At 36.6% G+C, this 10,007-nt stretch overlaps 1 pseudogene; it reads left to right on the plus strand.

Moving 5' to 3' along the window:
• The first annotated feature begins 7,383 nt into the window (after window positions 1–7,383).
• Window positions 7,384–9,163, plus strand: LOC125207430 (annotated as a pseudogene).
• The last annotated feature ends 844 nt before the right edge of the window (window positions 9,164–10,007 follow it).

Raw genomic sequence — 10,007 nt, forward strand, 5'->3', positions numbered from 1 at the left:
TTTAATTTTATTAATATTTTTATAATTTTCATGCCATTATAAAAATATATAGTATGTAGTTTGATAGAATTATAATATCCTATATCTTACTGTATGAATCAATTTAAGAAAAAAATGTATTAGAATTTTTTCTACAAAGAGAGCATAGTATTTTTATAATTGTTCATTACTATTAATTTGTTTGTTTTCTCTATAGCTTTAATTAAATGAATAAAATATTGAATCAAGCTTTGATTTTATGAAAATTGTAGTATTAAAAATGGCAATAGCAATTTTTAATGTATTAGATCAACTAAATCAAATATACTAGTATAAAACAAAACATATAGCTAAACTAAACATACATTAAAGCAGAGTTACTGCCATAGTGACTCTCGTATAAAGTATGTATAATATCGTTTTCCTATTTATCAATAACTACAATTTAATTAATAGGATTGTGATCAAATGCAAACCGTAAATATTATACGGACTTCAAACTATGATCTAACCGTTAGAAAATATTAATAAATGATAAAATAATAGAAAAAAAATATTAACACAATGTCAACTATTGATGCTGCTTTGAAATTGTGTTGAAATCGTATTGAAATTGTGTTGAAATTGTATTGACATTGTGTTAACATCAAAATCTTGAAATTTTACCATTTGTATTATTGACATTGTGTTGATGTTGTATTACTTAATTAATAAGTGTAATTATTAGTATTATAACTTTTAATCTAATTTTATCACATAAAAGTGCTGCTAATCACTCTCTATTACTCTACCATTTTTTGTGTAGGGATGTGTGTATATATCTCATATTTCTCAAGTAGGTAGCATTCTTGATTCCAAGATTTAATGAGATTTCATAGATTAAACTATATGGAATATTTTAATTAAACTAAGAGTTCAAATCAAAGCTCTCAAAAGATATGGGAATCTGAACACAAAAACATAAAGAAGGTCGTTGTTGGATGATACAAACATTAAACACAACACCTTTTTTTGTTGTCAAGTTGTAATTAAGAATAATTTGGTTGGCGATAGAATCACAATTAGATCACTTTTCGAGAAAGAAAGTTGGCAATGATAAGGAATGGACAGCGTGGAATATGTTTAATTTAAGGTACAATTGGGGCTTTTTATCTACAATGTAATCCAATAAATGTTGAATGATTATCAACTATAATATTTTATTATATTTTACTATTTTGTTCAATCTAATTGATAGGATTAGTGTATTAGTAAAATAGTTGATGCATAACAAATGAGTCAGCTATAGTATATGATCTATGATAAGTTTTTAAAAATATAGTAGTACTAACTTTGCTAGAAAGTTGAGTCAATTTGTTGGAATTTCATTCAACATCCCATGTCAATTTTTCATGTATTAATAATGTAGAGATCATATGAAATATCTGTTGTTCAATTCATTGATTCAAGAAATAAGAAAATATCGAAAAAAACTGTGAGTGTCCGTCGTCCAAAAGCTAATCAACTATCTGCATAATTATGGAGAGTTGATTAGCTTTTCGACATTAAACTCCGGACCAAAATTGAAACTTTATACAAAATTCGAGTTGTTTAAAAAAATGGAAGTCATTTTTTTTTTTTTTTAAAAAGCTCAAATGTTTGAGCCACAAACTAGAACTAATCTTGAATAAATAATGAATTTGGTGCCTTTGTAGAAAATGAGTCTCAAACTTTCACAATTTGGTTCAATTCAACTTGTTCAATGAGGCTTGCAAACAGTGTGTCAAATGACTATATATATCAATTTATCAAAGGTCAACCATAATTAGATCCTTGCACAATGATATATGACTTTATTCAAATTAATTCAAAATCTCTTTAAGATTATTGGTTACTAATATACAAACAAACGACCAATATTGTAGAAGTAGGTGTCACAGTTAGATTCCAGCCTGAAAGTGGCTGTTTTGTCTAGTACTAACTAACTAACTAATCCATATATAGAAGTTAACTAAAGTTCAAATATAGTAATTAATCATTAATTGTGTGGATTAATTATTCTACATTAATGTAAAGGCTCTTATCGTCTAGTAAATAGTCTTTTTTTATTTATCTTATCTCATGCTAATTGCTGATAAGAGTTCAAAGAATTATCATCTATCAATATTATTATAAAAAAAAGATGTGGTCATTATATCCCTACGCAGAAATGAACGGGAGTAGGGGCTAAATTCTCAAATTTTATCTTAAAAATAAATTTGTAGGTAACTTAGATTATTAATAGGGGCTTTTATATAATAATGTGTATAGAATATGAATAAATTTTAGAACTTTATAGTAGAAAATAATTAAAAAAATGAATTCATTAGGGGCTAAAGCCCCTCCCCCATTATTATAAAAAAAAGATGTGGTCATTATATCCCTAACTACATCCTCCTAATTTTTCTTGCAAAAAAGTAAAATATGAATTATGAGAAAGTATATTGAGATATTTATATATGAGTTATCCCGTCGGATTAAGAATGATAAGTAAAAAGAGATTAACTTAAATACATAGTAAACCATCTATTACTAATTATTTTTCTTGTAAATTCTCACTCATAAAGTCATATCTCTCACTCTACTATATGGGGATGATAGAAACCTTACATAATTTACATCTATATCTATATAATAGACAAAATAATAATCCTCCTTTTTAGCATATACTAGATGGACATAGCTTAATTTTTTTTCGTTCACTTACATCACATCCTTATCTTGGTAATAACCTAATTATTCTTCTATAAAGCATCTCATTATCCTCTTATTAAGTAATTAATTAAGAAGATGAAACTTTTCGTGTTGCAACAATGATCATTGGATAGATACTTACGTCGCAACAATTTTTTCCAATAGAAAAAAAAGAAAATATTTCTTGAATAGAAAAAAAGTTGTAACTTGGGTGGGGCTTGTGCCTAACTTTTATACGATGGACCACATATATATATCACCATTAATTAAACCAAACTTCTTACACGTCCATTTAAACATTAATTATCTAATTAATGAAATTGGCCAATAAGCTCGGTCTAATTATGCTCTAATTAGTATTCAATTATTACTAGTTACTCAAGAGTCAAGGCTCGACATTAACGTTAAATTTGAAGTTGGAGCTTAAAAATAATCGGTAATAAAGATAAGATAATCATTATAGTCGGGTTGGATCTGTCCTTCATCGAACGAACCTAGATGTACTGTTAGGTTACTGATATATTGTCGGACTCCGATAATTTTCTTAAATACCATAATAGATGTTTCGTTTATAAAACTAATTGGTGATAAGTGGAGTTACCTATAAGACTTCTATAATTATTAATAATTTTCTCTTAATATTTATATGTAATTTTGTTCGTTGAATTTGCCAAGGTCACCAACCACCAATTAACATCATGCATGCACCAATTATCTTCTAAATTTGTTTGAAATCACTAACCAATATAAATGGCTTTTTTGTTTGAATGGGTAGTCCACCTCAAACTTCCTCCCACGTAAATTATTCAAATTTAAAAATTATTAAAAAAAAATTATACATAATGGAGTTTTGACCCCATCACATAATCCTTGTCGAAAAACAACACGTAGCTATCTAATTAATTTTGAAAGGTGAGATGAGGGTGCAAGTGTCATAAAGTTAATATCTCTATCAAAATAAGCCCTTTATATTTCCATATAAATAATTGATTTTTGGTACCCTACCAATTAACGATTTTTATATGAGCTCTTTTTCTGTTTATTGCAGTCATCAATGACATGATGGAAAACACTACTACTGCGGCAAACTCTATATTATACTCGTATTAAATTAATTAATCTCGTTAGAGGATATATATTTAAATATGAGTCGAGATATGGTTGTTAATCTATGATCTTCATGTTTAATTATTAAAATAAAAGCTAACTAAAGTTAGTCTGTCAAGAATCCGTACCTAAATTCTTTTGAAATATCAGGAGGGTTTTAACGTGTATAATTAATTAACAAACTTCGTACCAAATAAATAGCTAGTTTTGCCAAGATAAATAATTAAATTGCAACCCAATCTTAATTTTTATCTTGTAATACAAGGAATGAAAGTATTAGTAGAAATTTTTTTAAAATGACTATATTTATATATACATATAAATATATATGGATATAATGATGCAAATTGAACCTTTTTATCTTTCATGCACTTTTAACAAAAAAATTATTCTGAATCCCCAACTTGGAACAGAAGAAATATTTATGCATCTATGTCATAGATATAGTATACAATAAAATTTATTTTGCATGCATAATGAATGAATTCAATCAATATGTATAAAATATGCATATAATGATGAAAAATGAATCTTTTCTTTCATGCACTTTTAACAAAAAATATAATAAACCCCCAACTTGTAATAGAAGAAATATTTATACATCTACGTATTGAGATCTCCGTCCCCTTGTCTATTAACTTTTCTCCATCTTTTTAAAAATGATAAAAAATAATTAAAGTGGAGGAAATGATAAAGTAAGAGAGACAAAGTAAGAGAGACAATAATGTAATAACACTCTTCTCTATATTATTCTCTCTAATTTACCATTTCTCATCTTTAACCATTTTTTATCATTTTTATAAAAAGTAGGAAAGTAATTGATCATAAAGTTTTACTTGAGGAGAATGTTTTTGGTGAATTTAAATAGTCTCTTCCCTCAATTATTAAAGTGTTATTTTTGGCATAGGATGAAAATGCATATAGTAAATTATTTATTTAGGTTGCCATTATTGTCGAGTGGAAGATTGGGCAACGTTGTATTGAACCGGCGACCGGATAAAAAGGCAATGGTAGTGATGTTGACATAGATTCATGTTTGCTGCCACGTGTACTATTCTCCCTTCGGTTTTAGAGGCTTCAACGCGCACAAATTTTGACCTACCTCATCCCATTGCCAAAAATCACTTTCATGAATAACTTTACAAATTGCAATACAAATATATGAATGTAATATTAATGAGTAGTGATAAGAAAATGACGGATTCAAATGAGGTCGAGTGGAGTCACCGATTCATTTATCCGCCTATTAGGGTTGAAAATTTTCATTGTATTCAGCCTTCGAGCTGTTGGATATCCACGGCGATGGTTTCGTTCAACCAATCTAATTTGGGGCTCATTTAATTTACGTTATTTGTTTATCATCCGTTGTCGATAATGTCTGACCGCCTCGCTTCCTGATGTTGGCGACGACCTTCCGATGTTCTATTACAAAATGACGATTCAAATGAGGTCGAGTGAGTCACCGATTCATTTATCTCGCCTACGAGGGTTGAAAATTTTCATTATATTCAAATTTCCTTGAGCTCTTGCTATCCACGAGGCGATCGTTTCGTTCAACCAATCTAATTTGGGGCTCATTTAATTTATGTTCTTTGTCCCATCATCGTTGTCGATAACAGCCTCTGACCGCCCCTTTCCTGATGTTGGCGACGACCTTCGATGTTCTATCACAAAATGACTGGATTCAAATGAGGTCGAGTGGAGTCACCGATTCATTTATCTCGCTCTACGAGGGTTGAAAATTTTCATTATATTCAGCCTTTGGAGCTGCCGGCTATCCACGAGGCTACTGCTTGCTCAACCAATCTAATTTGGGCTCATTTAATTTACGTTCTTTGTCCCATCATCTCTTGTCGATAATAGTCTCTGACCTGCCTCTCGCTTCGATGTTAGCGACGACCTTCTCGATGTTCTATCACAAAATGACGATTCAAATGAGGTCGAGTGGAGTCGATTCATTTATCCGCCTACAAGGGTTGAAAATTTTCATTATATTCACCTTCGGAGTCCGGCTATCCACAAGCGACGATTTCGTTCAACCAATCTAATTTGGGGCTCATTTAATTTACGTTCTTTGTCCCATCACCAGCTTGTCGATAAAGCTCTCCTGACCGCTCGCCTTCGATGTTGGCGATCACCTTCTATTGTGTGGATGATAACCTTTTTTTATTGTCGCCTATTTATATTTCACATACTGTATTAGAATACACAAAAATTATATAAAAAAAATATTCACATAAAACACATCTTCCACTAGATCGATAAACCCATAAGATATGTTTCAAGGTTTGGTATTAGTTTTAAAGACACAAATCATGTGGTGTTGCATACTATCAAGTCTTTATAATTGTATGTACGTATCTTAAGTTGGTAATGTAACTACTTTTTTATTAAAGAATAAAGGAAAATAAAAAGCTAATGGTCCAATTAATTATAACTATAACTAACTAACATAGTCTTTTCTTTTCCATTAATCCATGTATTAGTTATTTGTCACTGTCACATTGCTTAATATTTGACATTAGAATTATTGTGGATCATGCACTGCATAACCAATCGTGCATGTTACATTGTATAATAAGTAATACTATTAAAAAATGCATGCACTCGAATATTTTCATTAGACCATTAATTAATACTAAGATTAATGCCCACATCTTGCAAGTAATCATAGTACACCACAAATGACTGCACATTCGACAAATTTTTATTTCCATCAAACTATTTGCTTTAGTATTTGATCACTAAAAACGTGCACAATAACCACTGAAGTTGAAGTATCTAAATCGTCAGTTCTAATTCATAACCAATGAATTTTAAATTGTATTATAGGCTCAATATCCTCCAATACACTGATTGTATGATCTATTTAAGCATCTAATTTTCTAGAATAGCCACTCTCGTCAATTTCGGTACAAAATTAAGGAAAAATTGGAGAATACTGAAAAAAACCGCTGAAATATGGAAAAACGAAACAGTCTTATACTCCTCCGTCCATAAGTAGAGTACATTTTGTCACTTTGCTACGTTTCATAGTAGTCACCTATTTTCCTTTTTAATAAAATCAACACATTTCTTTTCACTTATTTTACTCTTTACTTTATTCCCTCTTCAATCTCTCTACCCTTTCCATTTCCTACTTTATCCATTTACTTAACCCACTTAACACAATTTTTTCTCAAATCACGCGTTGAAAGAAAACTCGTGGACTAAAGTAGTAGAAAACGGCTAGAAGACCGTTTCGAACGAAATCGACGGTTCTCGAACCCGGTCATCCCTAGCCCCCAAGAGAGCCCTATGGAGTAGCACTAGTACTATAACTTTTGTCCAACAAGAATTTCTTTATGGTGAAGCAAAGGCACACATGGTGGTGTGGAAGTTTGAAGAAAGGATGACATGCTCACTCCACCCTTTGATTTATTGTCATGCATCACTTTTCCATGTATCCAACACGTGGACCTTCTTCCCCACAATTCACTATCTATATATACTCCAACCCCTCCCTTCTCTCTCATCAAACACTCTCCCTCCCTCCTCCACACTCCTCACCATTACACCCACACTCTAGTGCCAAAATAGATAACCATGGCAGCCTCAACTTCATGCACAAATTCTTGGATTAAGCCCAAATTATCAACTTCATTGCCATTCACCTCCACAAGAAGAAACAATCCCAACTCCAACCACATCAAATGCTCCCTCCAAACCCCCACCCTCCGCTTCCCCAACCAATCTCCGCCGCCGCCGCGGCCCCACCTCAAAACCGCTCTCCCGCGCCGCGCCGGGAGAGTGACCGAGAAAATTTATCCCACATCGAAGCCACAATGGAACATAATTCAACAAGCCGCGGCAATGGCGCTCGACGCCGTTGAAAAGGTGCTCACGCACCACGAGCTCGGGCACCCCTGCCGAAGACGACTCGACCCCGCCGTCCAAATCTCCGGCAACTTCTCGCCGGTGCCGGAGCAGCCTCGTCCGCCACCGCCTCCCGGTCGTCGGAAAGATCCCCGACTCCATCCGGGCGTCTACGTCCGCAACGGCGCCAATCCACTGTTCGAGCCCGAGGCCGGCCACCACTTCTTCGACGGCGACGGCATGATCCACGCCGTCACATTCTCCGGCGGCGGCGCCGCCAGCTACGCCTGCCGGTTCACCGAGACGGAGCGGCTGGCGCAGGAGCGCGCCCTCGGCCGCTCCATCTTCCCGAAGGCCATCGGCGAGCTCCACGGCCACCCGGCGTGGCGCGCCTCCTCCTCTTCTACGCCCGCGGCCTCTTCGGCCTCGTCGACCACCGCCGCGGCTGCGGCGTCGCCAACGCCGGCGTCGTCTACTTCAACAACCGCCTCCTCGCCATGTCGGAAGACGACCTCCCTACCACGTCCGCGTCACCGCCGCCGGCGACCTCGAAACCGTCGAGCGCTACGACTTCGACGGGCAGCTGGACTCCACCATGATCGCGCATCCAAAGTCGATCCGGACTCCGGCGAGCTCTTCGCCCTCAGCTACGACGTCGTCAAGAAGCCGTACCTCAAATACTTTCGATTTTCAATATCCGGCGAGAAATCAAACGACGTGGAAATCCCCGTCTCCGATCCCACGATGATGCACGACTTCGCGATCACCGGAGAATTTCGTGATCATCCCCGATCAGCAGGTGGTTTTCAAGCTGTCGGAGATGATCCGCGGCGGATCTCCGGTGGTCTACGACAAGAGCAAAACGCCCGATTCGGCGTGCTGGGAAAGTACGCCGAAGATGCTTCTGAAATCAGTTGGGTGGAGGTTCCGGACTGCTTCTGCTTCCACCTCTGGAACGCGTGGGAGGAGCCGGAGAGTTCGGAGATCGTCGTGATCGGGTCGTGTATGACGCCGCCGGACTCGATCTTCAACGAGTGCGACGAAGGGCTGGAGAGCGTCCTCTCCGAGATCCGCCTCGATCTCAAAACCTTAAAATCCACACGCCGCCCGATCCTCGCCGCCGCGGATCAGGTCAACCTGGAGGCCGGCATGGTCAACCGCAACAAACTCGGCCGGAGGACTCGCTACGCCTACCTCGCGATCGCCGAGCCGTGGCCGAGGGTCTCGGCTTCGCGAAGGTCGACCTCGTCACCGGGGAGACGAGGAAGTTCCTCTACGGCGAGGGAAGTACGGCGGAGAGCCGCTCTTCCTGCCGAGCGATTCCGAGGAGGCAGAGGACGACGGATACATCCTCGCGTTCGCGCACGACGAGGCTGCGTGGAAGTCCGAGCTTCAGATCGTGAATGCCGCGACGATGGAGCTCGAGGCGACGGTGCAGCTGCCGTCGAGGGTCCCCTACGGGTTCCACGGCACCTTCATCGGGGAGAGGGAGCTCGCCGGGCAGGCGTGACCGGAGAGCGGCGGCGGCGGAGAATTGCCTGAGGGATTGTCTAGAGATGCGTCCCCGGAGTTCCTCCGCCGTGGCTGATTTTGGCGCCTTTTTTTTAGGGTTTTAGGGATTATTATTAGTCAGAGTGTGAGAGGGTTTAAGAGGGACTCTGCTTGTAGCTTTGCTGTACATAGAAAATGGAAGCTCAGCAGTTTCTTCTCTTCAAATCTTTTCTCACACTGTGTGGAAATTGATACATATATTTAGTTAGGAATAAAATCAATCTTGTATATGTTCATGGATATATGTGTAAATCCCCTGTTTTTGCTCTGTTTTACTCTGTTTTTGCTTTTCTACAACACTGATCATTGATTCAAAAATGGCTGGATTATTTAAAGATTGAATTATTGTGTGACAAGACTTATGTGACATTATGGTTGAGATTAAGTATAAGGACTTATATACTAAATCTAGCAATATTAATGTTAAATCTTGTTTCGTCTCCTCACATTAGTTAGGCAGTTGTTAAGGAATTGATGGATGTATAATTAATAAGTTGAGAGGTGAAGTGTGTAATGTTGGAATGAGATGGTGAGTTAGATATGAGTGAATAAATGAATGAGTTGATAGCTGGTCCTCTTCGTTTTGGTTTTTTATTTTGTTTTGATTTATTTTGATATAGATAATGACATTATGAGTAATTTTATGAGCAAAATAGAGAATTCTAAATGCTTACTCCAAATATGAGGACAACTTTATTAAAAAATATTACTATAAATTCGTGACGGAGTGAAGTATATTAAATCAAATAAATGCAAGGAAAATAAATACCAAGTTGAATTCATTAGATATGTCGCCGCAAAAG

Source organism: Salvia hispanica, chromosome 2, assembly GCF_023119035.1.
Source record: "Salvia hispanica cultivar TCC Black 2014 chromosome 2, UniMelb_Shisp_WGS_1.0, whole genome shotgun sequence".
NCBI lineage: Eukaryota > Viridiplantae > Streptophyta > Magnoliopsida > Lamiales > Lamiaceae > Salvia > Salvia hispanica.